Consider the following 19,365-nt stretch of genomic DNA (forward strand, 5'->3'; position numbering starts at 1 on the left):
GTCTCTCTGTCTCTGTCTCTGTCTCTGTCTCTGTCTCTGTCTCTCTCTCTCTCTGTCTCTCTGTCTCTCTCTCTCTCTCTCTCTTTCTGCAATTCTCAATTGCATTTCTGTCTTTGGGTCTGCATCTCAGCCCTCTCTCCGATTTTACCTTAAAACATCGCTTCTTCATGCGCTCATCGGCAGTGTCTGAGGTCCTTGCTTTATTCTCCTCCAGGATCCGTTTTTCCTCTAAACACTTATCATCTAGCGTGTTGGATAAAGAGGAGTCCCAGCAGTCGATTTTGAAAGAAAAGATAAAGTGTTGAGCATCTGAGCGTTGTCAGGTGCCAGTGTCAGTACCCGGATGCCTCCTGTTGACAATGATGGCTATCACTGGGGTATCCGAGATCCCTCTATTCTGAACACTCTTCAGAAATCAGCCGTATCTGATTGTTCTTTCAGATCAAACGGAGTAGGGAGACGAAGTTAGCTGAGCATATTCTTTCTCTCTGTACTTTGTTGTTAAAAGGGGGGAGGAATTCCACTAGGGACGCCCTAACTCAGATTTAGATATTACCAAACTTCTGTAAGAATTCCTGTTCTCCCCCCACCTTCAGCTCTTCCCCCGCCGCCAACCTCACACATTCAGCCACTCTCAGGTCTGCCGTAGTTATGAACGTTTGTCTGCCCCTCTAAGGGTTGTTCGGTGAAACTGAGCAACGCCTGTGGATAACAGCAAGCAGTCTAAAGATAACGTAAAGATATTTTCTGAGTTCCAAGAGTGTACGACGCACGTATCCCTATTTACTTCCTAATAGGGTCATTTCTCTCTTCTTCCCTCCCGTTTCTCAGTTCCTCATTTTCTGGGGCTGGAACAAAGTGTTTTTACTCCTTGCAGGTCATGGGCTTTTAGTGAGATCCTTAGCACTTCATTCTTCTTAAAACATAAAAGAGAGTTTTTGCAAAAATTTCTACTGTTACTCATGGAACCTCTGCTGTGGGGAGACTTTTTAACAATGACTTATTCCGTGTAAAATGAAAAATATTTCGCTTTGCTCTTGGACAGCTAAGAACATCATTTAAGTTAGACTCGCCACCCCTCACTCCCCACCCCCCGCACCCCATTCCCCCCAAACAGAAATGAATTCTATAGCTGGTAACTGAAGTCATGAAGTAAGAAGATGTGGTAAACTGCCTGCCATTGAAAACGGCGAGAGGAATAACGGTGTGGTTGGCGTGCTTCTTAAAATGTATTTCTTGTCGGACACAGGAAGTCATTTCTCACCAAATTGCAACGTGACATACTGTACAACATGTCAAAGTCAACGCTAAAATACAAATTGGGATCGAGCTGTGCACGGTTTTGCACATCGGGACGGTTCAACACGCAGAGCTCATAAATTCTCCATTCAGACAGGGTTGTGGAGAATTTCACAGAACTCAGTGGGGTCTTAGTAGGGATGCTGACATGAACCACTGAGTTCTTTAATGACAACTAAACAAGAGAGCACCATTCCTAATTTACTCAAGCAGAATCCAATACCATAACCACGCAATTGAAGAGCACCGGTCTTCTTGTGTGAAACTGATTTTTGTGCTCTCATTTTTTTTTAACTCTTCTATTGGCCGTTGACTTGAATAGTCTTCCCAAGTCTGAATTCTTATTCTGCAGGCTTCTTATTATATAATTTGGTCTGTTCCCTTTCAACATTTTCTGCTATTACCATATATAACATGCACATATTTATTTAAATATACAATATATAATGTATTTGCACATATCTCTCTATTCCTGCTACCTTCTCTCTAATACATACCTGTCCCTACTTCCAGTCCACTCTGTTTCCCTAAACGATTCACTTCTACTCTCACATTATATGTACGTATACGATTTATGGGTCTATATAGAATGTAAAACCGGCAAATGATAAAAGTCCTGTAGTGTTTTTCTTTTTGAGATGGACTTAACTCACTTAAGGTTATCTCCATTGGCTTCCATTTCCCTGCATATTACATGACTTCCATTGGCTTCCATTTCCCTGCATATGACATGTCTTCAGTTTCCAGCATCCACCTTGGGCCATTCAGAACTACTTGTAACTTCAGCTCTAAGGGGTCTGACACCTTCTTCAGGTTTCTTAATGTAACTGCACACATGTGACCGACACACAAATGCATACACACACAGACATAGGCACACATGCACGCACACACACACACACACACACACACACACACACTCGTGTGCACTTGTCTACTCTATGGGACTTCAAAAGTGTCTTCAGCTTACTTAGTTCTCTCTAGCAAGGAGAGATAAATGACTTTATTCTGAGACAAAGAGTGAGATGCATCACAAAAGAGGAACAGATGGGGTACCCAGGAGTTGAAGGAAGTCGAGGTTATTTCTGATTTGGGACCAACACGGCAGATTGGTGATGAGGGAAGTATCCTGGGAACAGGTTTGTGGGCGGGGTTTTCCTGCCTCTGAGTTACCCTGGCTGTTCCTTATCCCGGAATGCTCTTTCTCCAACTGTCACGTATCTTTAATGTTCAGCTTGGGTGGAACCTCTTTATCTCCTTTCCCAGGACCTCCTCTTCCAAGCATCAGTCTCCTGCTATTTTCTGTCTAAAGATCTGATTGATTTCTCTACTAACAATATGTTGCAGTAGGTAACCAATCAGCATGCTTGTCATATGTACACCATTGTTAAATTAAACTCCACAAATGACCCTGGGACTCTTCCACTTCTTTGTAAGCACTTAGTGTATTACCCAACATCTAGCATATGTATATTAGTACATCATGAGTTTGTAGTGAATGAATCAGACATCCCGGTGATAGGAGAAGTACAGCCATTAGGGGGAAAGAAGAGAGAGATCCTTGTTATGGAAAAAGAGTATGACTCGCCTGTGTGGACTCACCAATATAGTTTGGCCTGGGGAGCACAGGGAAGATGAAAATTAATGTCAAGATATATATGAAAGGGTAAATTAGGAGCAAATGCTGGGCCCTGAACTTTATTCTTTGGTTAAGTGATAGTTGTTCAACTGGAGATGGACATTCTTTCCCTCTTATATCTTCAACTTACAGACAGAAAGAAGAACATATCCTTTCAAGTGCATCTACTGTCAAACCTAATATCCTTGGACTAGACCCGTGGACCTTAGAGAGAGTTGGTTGGAACCGTCAGGGGGCCTTGAATTGAAAGTTAAATGAGTTTCAAGGACCGGCTGAGTCCTGCAGTGTGAAGGTTCATATCAGGCCGAGCCCAACATCTGAGATCAATTCAAGTCAACAGATTAGATGCCTCTAGGGTATGCTCAGCTCTGTGGCAAAATACAAGAGAAATCAAAAGCAGGATTTCCTGTCCGTACAGAGCAGAAGAGCTCTGTCTCTGATGGAACTGCTCCAAGTGACCTCCCTACTTGGAGAGGGACTAGGGAATCAGGCAAGGCTCAGTGTCCAGACACTCCTCATGGAGTCCTTTCCATAAGGTGAGCTGCCGTGCTAGTATCTGGAGAACACCCATATGCTTTTCTAAACCCCTTTGGCTGTGTCTTTGTCCAGACAAACCCAGGAAGGCAGTGTGAAGGTGCCCTGGATGATCTATGGGTCATCCAATGTTCTCCTTTGACAGCAAGAAACCATATTTGCTTGGGCATTCTGTTTTAACAATCAGAATTGATTTTTCTCACTGTGACAGTTTGGGTACAGGTACATTGATCAATTTCCTGTACATCCACAAGATGCTAACTATTGTGCTAAAAGAATCCCAACTTTTCTTGTCTCATGTGAGAAACAAAGGAGTTGAGGATAGGAGATTATTATTATTATTATTATTATTATTATTATTATTATTGTAACTGCCAATTTCTGTGCAGATTATGTGAGGTTTTGCAGGGGAGTTTGCAAAGCTGCCCGAAATATCCTGGAAATGGTATACATCAGTCGGTCATAAAAAAGTATTGTCAAAAATGCAATAAAAATCAAGTGTTTTAAATCCAAGGTACAAGGAAGTGCACAAATGTAAGGGGTCAGCAGAGTTTTCGGATATTTCATAAGACTGGAAACATAGAGTTTAATTCCTGGGTATAAAAGTACTTACTTGGGGGGGCGGGATAAGTTTATTTCCCCATGTGCAGTTTGTTAAAACACTGCCCCCAATGCTTCCCTGTCTACAAAAGCATGATTTTCAGCCCCCACTGCCCATTGGCTGAGTACATACGCTGAGTTAGTAGACCAGTAGAGTACTGAGCTCGGTGGCAAGGTAACCACTTCAGGGTAAGAACCAGGGGTACTGGGTATGTAAATGAGAAGAAAGCTAGATCCTTGCTGTCAATCAGCAGACATCAGTGAGTGGTCAGCCTTCAATAGCACAACAGACTCACGAGTAATGGAGCCCCAGAGTGTAATGTTCGATGCTGGCTTCTGTCGGCAGATTTCTGTAGCCCAGAGGAGTGTGCATCTTATGTTTCCCTGACTCTTATCTCCTTGGCTCTCTACTCTTGCTTCTGATGCCATCATCAAAGAGTAGCTGGCTTTGCAGTTGACACAGATGAGGTAGGTGTCTCTTCCTTTCTAAGGGATAGGTGCACATCAGGCTTTTGGGTGCAGACTCTTCCTTAAGAGTGGGGCTTAGCACTTGGTTGCATCAGGGTGGGAGAGTTTCAACCTTGGTGCCGATAACATTTTTAGATGGGTGAGGCTTTGCCCTGGAGAGTAAGTATAGACATTGTAGAGCCTTTAGTGCAATCTTTAGCCTGTCCTTCATGGAAACTAATATGACTTCTCTCAGAGGTGTGTCTAGCAAAAAGGAATCCTGTTATTACTAACTATATCCTACGTGTCAGTACTGTCCCTCTTGTGTAATGTGACTTTCTGATGAGAGAACAATCATCATAAGTGCTCAAAGTATTTAAAATCCCAGCCAAGCCTTGAATCCCAGTACTTATGAAGCAGAGGCAAGCAGATCTCTGAGTTTGAGGCAAGCCCAGTCTACAGAGTGAGTTCTAGGAGAGCGTGGGCTACACAGAGAAACTCTGTCTTGAAAAATCAAATAAAAATAAGTATTTAAAATCTCAAAGTTTTGAAGCATCTAATTATGTGATATAGGTATTAATAAACCTTTTTAAATTAAATTATATGCCCAGACAATATCACATCTCCTTCATAGTGATATTACCCCAGGAGATTTTCTAAGTGAATAAATGATATGTTTTAAGAAAAGGAACATATTCTACATGCTATTATACCCTTCAGAGAGAGTCTTCCTTCTATCAATGAATTTGTGAACCAAGACCAGTGTGACCTATGCAGTTAACAGAATGTGGACACTGCACCTTGCTCTAGACTCTCTTCTGACTCTATTGAGCTCTGGAGACCATTTGAAGGCCCTCAGACAATGGTCTGAAGAGGAGAATTTTCATTAAGCTGTCCTCCACTGGTTATTGCATCAGCAAACTATGGAGAGCTCCTTTGAATCACAAAGACTTTATTTGATCTGTTTTGTTTATGAGGTTTTGTTTTGTTTTTCTCTCTTCCCATACTGAGAACTCTCTGTAAGTTACACACATGTTTGATTCAGCTTATATCATCTTGAAAGAGCCTATAACCAGTCCACACAAACTGAATAAATGCAGATGTGAGGAAGTGCCAATCCCTCTAAGGACTCAACTTCTGCAAGCCATTGCTTTTTTTTCTAAAACCAGGTCGCAATCTCCTGTAATTGTAAAAACCTGCACTCTCCACCTATGAGTTAACATTTGAAGTCTGAAGGGCCCAATGCCAAGCCCTTGGCCCCTGATCAACACCATGATACCCTCCAAGGATAGGTCTGTATAGTCGCAGACCTCACATATATTAAAGATAAACACTATTTAAGCCATCTCCAGTGTATGATGTTCTATCACTGCTACTCAAATCTTCCTTAGAGTTTCCCTTTCCTCTTAAGTAGTAATCAGATCTCTTCCAGAGTACCACTCTACCTTGATTTTTGAAGCGTGGCATTTAATGTAATTGTGATCTTTAAAAAAATCTACAAAGAGCAGGAAAATGGCTCCTGTCAGGGAAAGTCGTTCTCCGGACTGCTTTGCAGAATGGACTTCCCAGCTGACTCTTAACTGGGGATGTTTGAATGGGCGTATAAGACCCGGGAGGTGACAGTAGGTTGCTGGCCACTCTGAAGAGAAGAATAGCTGGAGTGCTTTCCCCGCCCACCCTCCCACTGTCCCTTTCCAGGAGAGAGGAAAGGAACTCTTCAAACTGGCTATAAACTGCACTAAGTCGGGTCTCGAGGTCAAACTCTGACACAGAGGAGGGAGTACTGATCGAGGGTTTTCTTTACACACGCCGTTCTTTGGATAAAGGCCTATTGCACTTTGTATAAATCTACTCTAAGATCGTGCTCCCGCCAAAGAACTTTTGTTCATGAAGTGTGTCAATGGTAAGTAATTGAACAGAGAGAAAGGACGGTAGGTAGATCTGTAGCCAGACATATAAATAGACGCACACAGAATCCACCACACCATTTGCCACTCTCTTCTTGAGCATCTCTGAGAAGTGCCAGCTGTTGGCTGACTCCCCCATGCTATGTAGGTCAGGATGATATGAGAACCCAAACTATAAAAAAAATGACAACAAAATGGACCCTTAGTTGGTCCTAAGGAGTTATATAAAGCTGCCCTAATCGACCATATCAGAGGAGATTTTGAACTTCTTGCATGAAAACAACTTGGTATTCCTGGTGATCACACCATTTACAACAAGGTCTCCTCTGAGTGCTCCAGAATAATGGGGACAGTATTTTAAAATAAATGTGTTGCAACATGCAGGCCATGTTTTCAAAAGCCTAGTCCGCTCCCCTTTAGAAAGGTAGGTTGCGGCTCTGCTGGAGAAGGGAGATTGGCTCTCGGGAATATTTTTTTTAACCCAATAAACAGTGTAGGAGAGGGACGTTTTTGGCACTTGAATGATGTACGAGTAAAAAGAAAAAGTTGCCTTTATAGAAGCACACACACACACACACACACACACACACACACACACAAACCCCCCCAAAAACCAAACCATATCTTTTACTCTGAACACACTATTCAGTTGAAGTTGGCTTTGTTAATTCAATGGGGCTTTGTTATGTTCACAGATTGGATTTTTTTGACACCTGACTTTTCTAAAACTTGCTATGGTGGGACCATTTATTGTTATTAGCCTCATCTAGATGTTACAAAGCAGCAAGGGCCAATCTCTGGTGATAATTCTGGGTTAGGGTAAAGTAAACATCACAGCCTCTGTAACGTAAGGAAATAGCCATTTCAGGAAAAGGGGAAAGGAGAAAGAAATAAATAGAAATGTATTGGAAGCTATAAAGCCAATCTTTTCCTCTGACAGTTATTTATATATGTAATGCTAATTAAATTTTTATTAATAACTAAGCATCCCTTTCTGGGTAATCATATTCCATGATATATGACTATCTATCACCATTTGAATTATGGGATACCTAAAATTGTAAGCTTAAGAGTTTGGATAAGATTTAAGGAATCTATGAAAATTTTTTAAAAAATGAATTTCCACATGAACAACAATCAGTGAATGATAGAGGATGTTGATGAAGTTGATTTAGGTGATGTCTGCGTGGTAACGGCACACTGCCTCAGGCTATTCATTGGAGCCACTTCCAGGAGCAGACTAGGATGCACAGGTCATGGGGTTCACTTGCTCTTTCCTATATGATCAGCTTCACGGCCCAATAAATCATCCAGCTCGAGAGAACTAGGTTTGTACAAATAGCTTCACAATAAAGGATTTTATGTAAGAGTTCTCCAATCCCATGGACACTAGTCAGGCATGATCTAGAGATACACAGCAGATAGACAGGGGTGGGTGTGAGCCCAGTATTGAAACCCCATACAGTCAAGGTCAAAGGATGCAGACTCACCACCTCCACACAAGGTCAAGAGTGTCAGTATTGGTATTAGATGCCATTTCTTTTCTACCAGAAGGAGTGCCCCCTCCTCATGCTATGTTCCAGGGAAATAGTTCATTTCATTCATTTTTGCAGATATTGATGTATCTCTTCCTTGATGTGTAGTATTGTAGTACTCTGGTATTAAAATATTTTGTCTGTGCTAGGGAAGGGTCCCTGTAAAGGGCAACTTTCGAGTCTCTTTCGTGCTGGAGTTCTCTGATGCTAGACACGGACGTAGCTTTCTCTCTATCCATTTTAGCCCCACTATTTGTTGGGGTTATTTGCTTCTGGTAATCTTCCCCGAACTAGAACTTTATATTTAGAAACTAACAACAATGATGACTTTGAGAGCCAACTGGCAATTGGCTATCTTTCCTGGAGGGAAAACTTTTGAGTCTTTATTACTCATCGCTCAATTGTCTCCTTGCATTGTGGTCAGAGGTAGATAGAATCTGGTTTGTTTGATTTCTGCCCACTCCATCAGTATGTCACTAACCCTGTGTACTCTTATCCAGTCTTCTACTGGCCAAGTTCTGGGCTTCATCACTTCTTAGTTTGTGAGATATGATTGAACATAGATTCATGGCTGATAATCTACATTATATTCAAAGAGTTTTAGAGAATGGACATTCAAAATAGAATCCTGCTAGAACATGGTGTTCTTGTAAAATAATTATCGCAAATGAACTAGTAGGCACAAATTGTTGTGTGTGCATGTCCTGGCAGCCTCAATGTGAACTGATAGCTAGGTACCTTAGAATAGTAACCAAATCTTGTGTTCGCAAAATAGTACTACGGGGATATATTGTTTCCATTTTACAGATTAAGAAACTGAGAGAGGGGGGCTGGTGAGATGGCTCAGTGGGTAAGAGCACCCGACTGCTCTTCTGAAGGTCCAGAGTTCAAATCCCAGCAACCACATGGTGGCTCACAACCATCCGCAACGAGATCTGGTGCCCTCTTCTGGAGCGTCTGAAGACAGCTACAGTGTACTTACATATAATAAATAAATAATAAAATAAATCTTTAAAAAAAAAAAAAAAGAAACTGAGAGAGAAAAATTAAGATTGACACCAGTTGGAATTAGAAGGTAATAGAATAGGAATTTGTTGATTGAAAAACTAAAAGCAAAGGGGGTTTCTGTCCACCTAATCTCTGCATCAGTGCTTCTCCAGTTCCTGCATTTGCTTACCTTGCTTAACCTGTGTCCTGACTTTTCTCTGGTGATGGCATGTTGAGAGGTTGGGTTTTTTGTTTTTTTTTTTGTTTTGTTTTGTTTTGTTTTTTTCTTAGTTGGTCATCCTTGATGTGGGCCACGTGCTATCAAATTGGTCATTTTGTTTTCTGAAAGCAAATGGGAAGAATAGAGCCATCTTGTACTGCAGGTACCATGCTTCCACAGTGGTGATGTCTCTTGTTGTAGCTCAGAAGACATGGGATGGGCTTGGTTTGGAGAGTTTAGTGGCAGAAGACACTGGGAAAAGAATTCAGCCCTTAGAGTACAGGTCATGTCTTAGTCTATATAGCCACTTTATGATATTGCACAGGGTCCTGTTCTCCATTTCTGTAAACACACCTCCATGGGCATTGAGGAGTGAGCATCAGACCATGAACTTATGCTGAAAGCTATCTGCCATGCCATTTTATAGTATGGTTCCTGTCTAATGCCAAGAAAGATTACCTCCTGATTATCAAGGGCCAAAGTATCTCCAGACTAATTCATATCTGATCTCAGACAAAACTGAACAAACTTCCCAGTGGTGATTTGAAACATATTTTGAAGTGAGTTTGCCAATAGGCCTGCAGAATTAAATATGTTTTTCTATCTTTGAGACAATCTACTCCTAAATTCATTTTATTCATGTTATAACTTCCCATCGCTAAACTGATAGTCAGATTTAATTGACCATTTAAAAATATCTATCTGCCTTAGCTTGGATGATTTTTGGGGGGATGTGCATGTGTGAGGAGTCAGAAGATGACCTTGAGTATCATTCCTTAGAAGCTACTCAGCATATTGAGGACAGCATCTTAAGGACCTAGAGCATGCCAAGTAGGCTAAGGCTGGCTGACACTGGAGTCCCAAGGTCCAACCTGTCTGTTCCCCAGTACTAAAGGTCTAGCCACTGTACTCTGGTTTTTACACAGGTTTTAGGGATCAGACTCAGGTTTTCATGCTTTCAAGGCAAACACTTTAATGACTGAACTATCTCCCTGGCCATGAATATGTAATGTATCTATCTTATCACATATAGTGTAATAAATATAATATAACATAATAAATATAACATTATATATATTATATATATCCATATATTTATTATATTATATATAGTATAATATACACACACACTTCTTTCTTTCATCCTTATTCTGTCATAAGCAGATTTTAGTAAAAAAAGAATCTGCTTAGGTCCTTCATTTTTGCTAAATGCCACCGTGGCTAGTCAGAAGACAGACAGGGAGTTTGTACTGGGAGATCTCCAGTTGATACAAACATAAACAGTTAAAGCCTCCGGTCACCTGAACACCGCCTTGATTCAGGCCCCTCAAGATTCCCTGACCTTAGATTAGAAACTTCTGCAAACTACAGTCTTTCTCTCCAATGTCTTAGGCCCAACTAGAAGACACTGGACCCCACTCCTCACACCAGGCTCAGCAAACAACCCTATTCATCCCTAGGAGCACTCAACTCAGCAGCCTGCTGAAAAATTACTCCAGTATCTCACAAATTTGAAAACTTTCCTTCGCTCCGCATGCTGTGTCTGCAAGAACACGAAAACATCCAGATGAAGAGGAAGAGCTGCAGTCAGCCATTCTGATTTTTGTTCTACAGAACAACAAACACTGAACCACTTATAATCATCAGAATGGCTTACAATGTTTTCTGACATTGTTAATTCATGCACTTTTCCCCATCTCTCTGATTATCCACTAACTAGTGATACAATCAGCTCAGAATCCCAGGGGAGCGAGTGGGAAAGGGGGGGGGGGATACTCAGCTTGAGCTATGTGGGCATTCTGCACATCCCTTTCTGTTGGTCCACACAGCAGGATGAACAAAGGACAAAGGTTTTGGAGTCTGTTTAATTTTATAAAGACCTGGAAATAGGTAGTGCTTACTGACTGAACTGGATTCCCTTGACTAATTTCTGCTTTTCAATAGTTTATGGTATCCTCAGTGTCCATTTCAGAAAAGTCTGCATAATGGCTTTTTTTTTTTTGTTTTTGTTTTTTAGAGACAGGGTTTCTCTGTGTAGCCCTGGCTGTCCTGGAACTCACTCTGTAGACCAGGCTGGTCTTGAACTCAGAAATCCGCCTGCCTCTGCGTCCCAAGTACTGGGATTAAAGGCGCACGCCACCACTGCCCGGCTGCATAATGGCTTTATTTTAATTTTTTTTCCATTTTTTCTGCTGACTCTAAGCCAGAACTGACCAGTGAAATGCTGTGATTATTCAGTTGCTCGAGCCACTTGTTTTGAACACTATTTTCTAGTCTTTACGTTTAGGTAGTGTTCCTGGGTAGTGGTTGGTGCATTCTGCTTGTTCATCTGTGTGTTTCACGGTGTCTACAGAGTTCAGGGTGGCCTCAAACTCACTATGTAACCACGGCTCACCTCACACTCCTGGCTCTCAACACTTCCTCCAAGGTGCTGCAATCAGGAGCAAGGGTCAGCTTACCTGGTTTGCTTATGAATATTTGTTAGGCTTAATGAAATTATCTGAGTCACCTGATAAAACACAGAGTGCAAGGCCCTCAAATTGAGATGTTTTGTTTGAAAGATGGTCCTTAAAAATATTTCTCTTGCTGGTCTAAATCGGAATAGATGACTCTAATAAGGATTCTTAATGAGACGGATGCTATGGTTTCTCTCTTTCAGTTCGTGTTTGCTGCCTGAATTTTTTTTTTAATGTGCTTTTCCTGGGCTGGAAGATATGTTGTTGTTCTGCCTGATTTAGGGAAAGTTCAGAGGTCTGTGGATTCTACCTTTTGTCTCCTTATCAGAGTATATGCTTATGAGTGTATTTTACAGGCAACCACTGACCTATGTTACAACACATGAAATGTTCTCCTTCCAAGTGTGTCTCAGAGGAACACTAAACCATTCAAGTTTATATATTAGCTATTACAGACTAAATGCTTGTCCTAAAGAACCTCCCGGTACAGAAAGAGTGGTTTCCATGAATAGACAAGAGAAGGGTTCGAAGAGAGGGTACTTAAAAGACAGGGGGAGGTTGGCATGTTTTAGGAGAGTGGTGTTCAAGGAAAGTGTTTTCTAAGGTGAAATGCTAGAGACTTACAGGAGTTTCATCTGATGCTGTGCTTGCAGGGAATTTTAAGCTATATGTTTATAGCAGAAAACACACAGGTGATTGCATTCCAAATCCTGAAATACCCCATTCGCTTCGGGAATAAGAGGAGCCATGCACCTGCTTTCTGGAATCCTCCAAGAAAGATGATTTATCATTTACAATGATAACTTATTCTACAAATGTCATTGGCTTGACATCTATTGTAATGCTCTGCACACAGGTCTTTGCCAGAGTGAGATTTGTCACAAAGAAAGGAGGGCAAATAGAGAAAAAAATAAACCAGCAAAGCAACTTAGACAACCCACTTCTTCTCCAGTCTACAGGTAAACACTGAATGTTCACTTCCTGGGCTGCCGTTGTTCCAAATGTGGCGTGTAAAATACAATACTGAGACTCTTCGTTAAGGATCTTACAAGGACAGCCATTGAGGAAATGTGTGATCGCAAATGACCAAAACCTACCTTCTGTTAACTGCTTTTATGGTAATAGAAAAACACAATAAAACAACAACAACAACGACAACAAAACCCCCTCACCATTGCCTAAACCGAGGTCTAAGGAAGAGATACCTCACGCTTGGGAGACGGCTTGCAGCACGTAGTTTTGATTAATTACCCACCAAGCTTATAAGAATGTATGTGTATGCTCACAAGAGCACTTATTAAAGGGCTCTCTTATCACTATTGCTGAGACACCCTTAGGGGAAAGGTAAGAATCAGTGCCTGGAAGGGATATTAAAAAGAAACAATAGTGGCTACTGCTACGGTTGTAACAAACCAACTACAATTTTATTATTAAAATAATAATAATAATAAAATCTATCCTGTCCTCCTTCACAGGAGGAAAAGCAAAAGAATTCTCGTTACAAACTGAATTTATCTCAAATTCACACAGTAAGAAAAAGACTCTTGCTTTGGATATGAAGTTAATTTAAATCTAGTAGCTTGAATACAAAATAATACCAGTGACAAGGACACATTGATTGTCTATTGTCCTAGAGGTTTTAGCTGTGGTCCTGGCCTTTCAACCTCTGAAGTGATTTTTACATAAAATGGTGGAGTATACTTGAATGAGTAACATAGAAATTTGTGCAAGTAACTTACTTTTGATTTTTTTTCACGTGTAAAATCTTATTATCCCTACGTACTGGCATTTTACATCGGTTCCATAATTTAGAAAGCTCTTTGCTTCGTGGGAATTTAATTTTGAATCATATTAAAAGAAGAGGCTGTCAATTAGGAGAAAGCAAAAGAACAACCCTCAGTCTTCCACTCATTAAGCCCAATGAGTCTGGAACTTTTTAAATGATTTTCTCTGAGAACCCAGATCTCCTGGAAATACCGCTGTGCACACATCCTGAGCAGAGCCGGCTTGTCAGCCTTCCTGTTGTAAATTCCTTTCTAGCATCTTAGTAGAAGACACTTCCCATTTTGTGGAAACCCTTCAGAATGTGATTTTAAATGAACCTGTTCACAAGGTTCAAAGCTTTAAATTGCTAGACCACAGTTACCATTGAGAAAACGCACTGAGCAATATAAGAAGTGAGGAAAACCATAACCAGGTACAAGTTAAATTCTCTAGGGTCGCCATGTAAGTGCCTCTCAGAAAGGATTAAGACTTCCGGAGAACAAGAAAGCCCTCAAACAATTCACTTCCAAGAGTGGGAGACATACACCCAGGCGGCCCATTGTGCTTGGCCTACTTTATGTCTGTAGCTGATTCACTTAGGTTTTTTGTTTTGTTTTGTTTTCTTCAGAGATTCTGTATTTTAGCGTGCCCTCATTCATTTAATCTTCCAGAAGGAAAAAAAAATGTCCGTAGAAACGTGATGGCTTTTGTTGGATCAAAACCACTGCAAATCCAAACAACGGTGGCTTTTACAGAATCGCTGAAGTAAATGACTGCTGTGATCCAGACTCAGGGGTGACAAAGCCATGGCAGCTCTGCTGAAGGACTTGTTTTGTTATCACAAACAAATCGCACACTGCAGGCAATCCCCTCTGGAGATATTTTGTTCCCCAGATCCACCTACCTTCCCCTCTTCCCAAAGAGGTCTTCAGCTCCCTTGCTTGCACTGAAATCCCAAATCTTGATCTTACTGAAGCTGGAGACCTGGAATAGAAGGCATCAAAAGATGTCAACTGAGTTGTTGATATTTCATGTGGAAATTTAAGATTCTAGCTTTCTAAAAGTAAATGCTGGATTATAGCAAGGTTGATCACTGGCTTCTGATAATAAACCCGGGATAGCTGATTAGCAGTTATTTAAAAGAGAACAAGATAGTTAGCAAGGGCCCGTGACCCCCAGCTATTTGGCAGGTAGAGGCAGGAAGGTAAGTTCAAGGCTAGCCTGGGCTGTAGATTGAGTTCAGGGCCTCAATGGGCAAACCCAGTAAAAACTTATTTCCAAATTAAAAGTTAAAAGGGTACTGAAAATCTAGCTGAATGGCAGAGCACTTGCCTAGAATGTTCCTGAGGACCTGGGTTTAGTCTCCAGGGTCATAAAGAAAAACAACAACAACAACAACAACAAGAAATTACATAAAGCTTTATTTCATGCAAAGTCCCTTGGCATATTTTTCCTACATTTTAAAAGGAAGAAATCTGCATGATTTATTTACCTTTACAAAAAAATTAAAGTGCTAAGAGATTTATGCCACCTTCCCATCTTGTTTAAAGCCCCTCCTCCTCACATCCTTATTTCCATTTAAACAGGATGCAGGTTAGACCAAGGGCTGAAGACACCTCAGGCTACCTTGGTGTTCCTAGCAGCTACAAGTACGTTCACTATAGCATGAACTTAATGTGTTTGTTTGTTAGTTAGATAGTTAGTTTGTTTGTTTTGGTAAGGTCAATGAAAAAAAATCAATCATAGTAGTTGTTTATTTTTGCATGCCATTTAATCGTTGGGAACCATAACCACACTTAAAACAATTTCTTGAATTCCTTGGAGTTATTTCCATGTGTCGAATAGCAAGCCAAATTCTCTGTGTTCCTTTAGTTTCTTTCTGTCACTAGACACTAAAGACCAAACAATCAAACAGCATCAACAAACAACAGAAAAGTGGGGAGGACTCAAGAGTCATGAAGACAAGTCAGAGGCTATTCTTAACCCCTCATCATGGATGGTTCTTTATGGAAAGGTTGTTTTTTTTTAAATTTTTTTATTAGGTATTTTCTTCATTCACATTTCCAGTGCTATCCCAAAAGTCCCCCATACCCTCCCTCCTCCCCCACCCACCCACTCCCACTTCTTGACCCTGGTGTTTCCCTATGCTGAGGCATATAAAGTTTGCATGACCAATGGGCCAATCTTTTCACCGATGGCCTACTAGGCCATGTTCTGCTACATATGCAGCTAGAGACACGAGCTCCAGGGGGTACTGGTTAGTTCATATTGTTGTTCCACCTATAGGGTTGCAGTTCCCTTTAGCTCCTTGGGTACTTTCTCTAGCTCCTCCACTGGGGGCCCTGTGGTCCATCCAATAGCTGACTGTGAGCATCCACTTCTGTGTTTGCTACGCCCAGGCATAGTCTCACAAGAGACAGCTATATCAGGGTCCTTTCAGCAAAATCTTGCTAGTGTATGCAATGGTGTCAGCGTTTGGGGGCTGATTATGGGATGGATCCCCAGATATGGCAGTCTCTAGATGGTCCATCTGGAAAGGATGCTTTTAATACAGAGACTCATTGTGCAGAGAACTTTGGGGGGCTCAGCTCTAACTGGGGACAAGAATATCACACCTTCTTCTCAACTTCTTTCTCAAGCCAAAGTTATGGAAGAAGGGTAGGAAGATTGTAAGAAGCATTGGAGAATGATACAGAGTATTGCTCCATTGAAGGGTGATACAAAGTAATGGTTCTGGACAGGACAGGGCCCTTGCATGCATGCCCTTGCAATAGCTGCAGTTGCCTGCCCAAGATCTACACAAGATCAAGTCAACATCCCATTATGGGTGGGTGGGAGGGTGGGTTTAAGCATCTACTCCTTGCAGAGCAGCTTTTGAATGGTGATGGCTGCTGAGGGAGGAATTGTTTTCTGCAGTGGTGTGACACGTGGTAGGTTATTCCCACATTTCAGTGAATGGCTTTATACATATGCACAAATGGCCAACATTAATTGGACTCAGTGGCTGAGAGAAAAAGAAGAGGAGGAGGGGAAGGGAGAAAGGGGAAAAAGAAGGAGGAGGAGGAGGAAGAGAAGGAGGTGGAGGAGGAGAAGGAGAAGGGAAGGGAGAGGGAGAGGGAGAGGGAGAGGGAGAGGGAGAAAAAGAACAGGGAGAGGGAGAGGGAAAAGAACAAGAACAATAATAATAATAAGAAGACATAAAGTTGGTAAGAGGATGGGAGTATCTGGGAGAAGCTGGAGGGAACTAGGTGGGGCAGATATGATTGAAATACAATATATTCATGTATGCCATTGCCAAGGAGTAAATTTTAGAAAATGAAAAATAGCTTTTAGGTCTGCATGTCACTGACAATGTAATTGATGTAATTATCACAAAAGGAGAACTTAGGAGAGACTGCTCTTTCAGAAAGCACAAGTTGAGAGGTCAGATTTACATCTGGTTCATATGCTTTTTGAAACTGTTGAATTATAAGAGTCTCACTCTTTTTTTTTTTTTTTATAAATCCTCTTTCTTGTGCACATCTATGCAGGGGTTGCTACATGTGAATTCGGGTGCACATGAGCCAGTATAATAAACCAAAGATAACCATGGGTCAGGGTCCTTGCCTTCTGTTTTGTTTGAGATACTGGCTCTGTGATTCCCATGCTTTGTATGCTAGGCAGCCTGGCCTGTGAACTTCCCACCCCATAGTAGGGATACTTGGACTACACAAGCACATTCTTCCACCAGGCTTTTCCTAGCCTCGAATGCATGCTGAGCATTTGAATTCAGATTCTAGCACATATGTGGCAAGTGCTTTACCCCCTGAACCATCTCCCAAGCTATAATGGGCATAACCTTATAAGTGGTGGGGAAAAGATGGGCAGGTAAAAGCAGGAAGACAGACAGGATGTAGTAGGTCTCAGAAGGATGAGGAGTCACTTGGAAGTGCTGGAGAGATTATTCAAGAAAGAAGAATTGATTGACAGCTTCCAGTACTGCAGGAAGGTTGGAAAAGATGAAAGTTGGTGAGAAATTCTAAGCTCTGACACCCCAGAACTTTCCTAACTTCTGACTCAGCTTTTCAGAGAGTGGTTGGGAGAAGAGGTTTAAAAAAACGTAAAAATAAAAAAATGTCACATTAGGACCAGAAAGGGGGAGGGGCCTAATTTCAGAGTATAGGGAAAAGCTTTCTTTAGGGTGGGTGTTGAGAGACTTCTGCGTTGTTATTGTTCAGTCAATGTGAGCACACCACAAATTGGGAACATGAGGCAAGAAACCAGGAGCAGGCAGGCTGCTGAGGCCAGAGGAAGGGAGGAGAAAATGGTAATAAGGACCAGTAGCTGGTGGAGAGTTTGGCTTGGAACGGAAGAGAAAGACCATTCTCTCCAAGGTGGTAGGAAGCTGTTTTGAAAATAAACATGGATAGAAGATGCAACTTGAGACAGTGAGCGATGTGGAGAAAGATGAGGGGTGCAACCACGTCACGTGGTCAACAGCTACGAATAAAGGGCACAGCCAATCAGGGAGAAATCCAGGGAGAGTGAGCAGAACAGATGTATCCAGACGTGGGGAACTGCCTGATTTTTCCCCATGAAGTTCTTTATCAGGCACACACTGAGAAGGTAAAGGATTAGAGTGGCCAAAGCTGGGGGAACAGGAGAGCATCAGAGAGCCGCATAAATCTAAAGACTAGATCAGAGAACCAAGACGGTGGAGCCTGGACTTCACTAAATTTTTGCCAACTGAATTACCAATCCATTAGACCTCCCTCCCTTCCTACTTCTCCCTCTCTCCTTCTCTTTCTTCTCTGCCTTTCTCCTCTCCTTCTTTCTCTCTTTCTTTCTCTTTTTCCCTCTCATTATTTGTTCCACATATTGCTTTACTTAATACTTACTAGATGACTTTTATTATTTTAGGTAATTTGCAAGATACCAGCTGAGGAAGCAAAAGTGACTCTAAGATCAAGAGGAGCTTATTTCCTGGAACCCCTTCTTTGCTACATCAGCATAGATGTTTGGTTCTCTCAGGGCTCACTCTCCATGTGTCAAAACTGGAGTGTATGTGTGTATGTGTGTGAGGATTTATATCTATATGGTCCTATATACTTAAACATCTCTCATGATTGTATAGGTGTGTGTGTGCGCCCGCGTGTGTATGTGTGTGTTTGTACACGTGTGCGTGTGTGTTTTCAGTAGCGTGTTTGAAAAACTTGGTACTATTCATGCAATTGGCTGGGTATCCAACAGTACTGCTGCAACACGGTCTATAAGTTTTCATGACTGAGATGAGAGAGCATCCTTAAAAATATCCAGGTCACGTGTTTCAATGGCAACTATCTTGGCATGGCTAGGAAGAAAGATCATCTTTCCATGGTCATTTTCCTTCGTTCTCTTGGCTTACAGACAGTAGCGCTAGGCTCTTCCCAACAGCAACCTAGCAACAGCTTACGTCATCACCTGCCATCATTGCCAGACAGGTACAAGCCAGGTATGTAAAAGATGACAGATTACTGCCCCAACCCCTTTCTCTCTCTGTTCCCAAGTGTTCTCGGCCGGCCTTTCTTCCTCTCTTTTTCTCTTTCTGTCCTTCTCTGCCTCCCACACCTTCTCTGTCTTCATTCATAACTTGCTTCTTGTCTGTCTGCCATTACCCCCTCTCTAGGTCCCCCTTGTTAGCATTTTGTCTAAGCTCCACCCCACAGTTACCTGGCAACAGCCAGGTATGCCTGACTCACTATAAAAGGGGCTGTTTGCCTCCTCCTCTTCTCTTGTTCTCTTGCTTTCTTGCTTCTTGTTTCTCTGTCCTCTCACCTCTTCCTCCTCTCTCCCCATTCCCCTCCCCCCCCTATCCAAGTGCTCATGACCGGCCTCTACTTTTCTCTTCTTCTCTTCTTCTCTTCTCTTCTTCTCTTCTCTTCTCTTCTCTTCTCTTCTCTTCTCTTCTCTTCTCTTCTCTTCTCTTCTCTTCTCCTCTTCTCTCCTCTTCTCTTCTCTT

At 41.8% G+C, this 19,365-nt stretch overlaps 1 protein-coding gene across 1 annotated transcript in view; it reads right to left on the reverse strand.

The window, feature by feature from the left end:
• The window catches only part of Tenm3 (teneurin transmembrane protein 3), a 1,292,348-nt gene that overhangs the window by 707,874 nt on the left and 565,109 nt on the right, over positions 1-19,365 (reverse strand). The window contains exon 3 of the mRNA XM_029480772.1: positions 14,293-14,372. The gene's annotated coding sequence lies outside the window, so the exon portion shown is untranslated. The remainder of the gene's footprint in view (positions 1-14,292; positions 14,373-19,365) is intronic.

Source organism: Mus caroli, chromosome 8, assembly GCF_900094665.2.
Source record: "Mus caroli chromosome 8, CAROLI_EIJ_v1.1, whole genome shotgun sequence".
Lineage (NCBI taxonomy): Eukaryota > Metazoa > Chordata > Mammalia > Rodentia > Muridae > Mus > Mus caroli.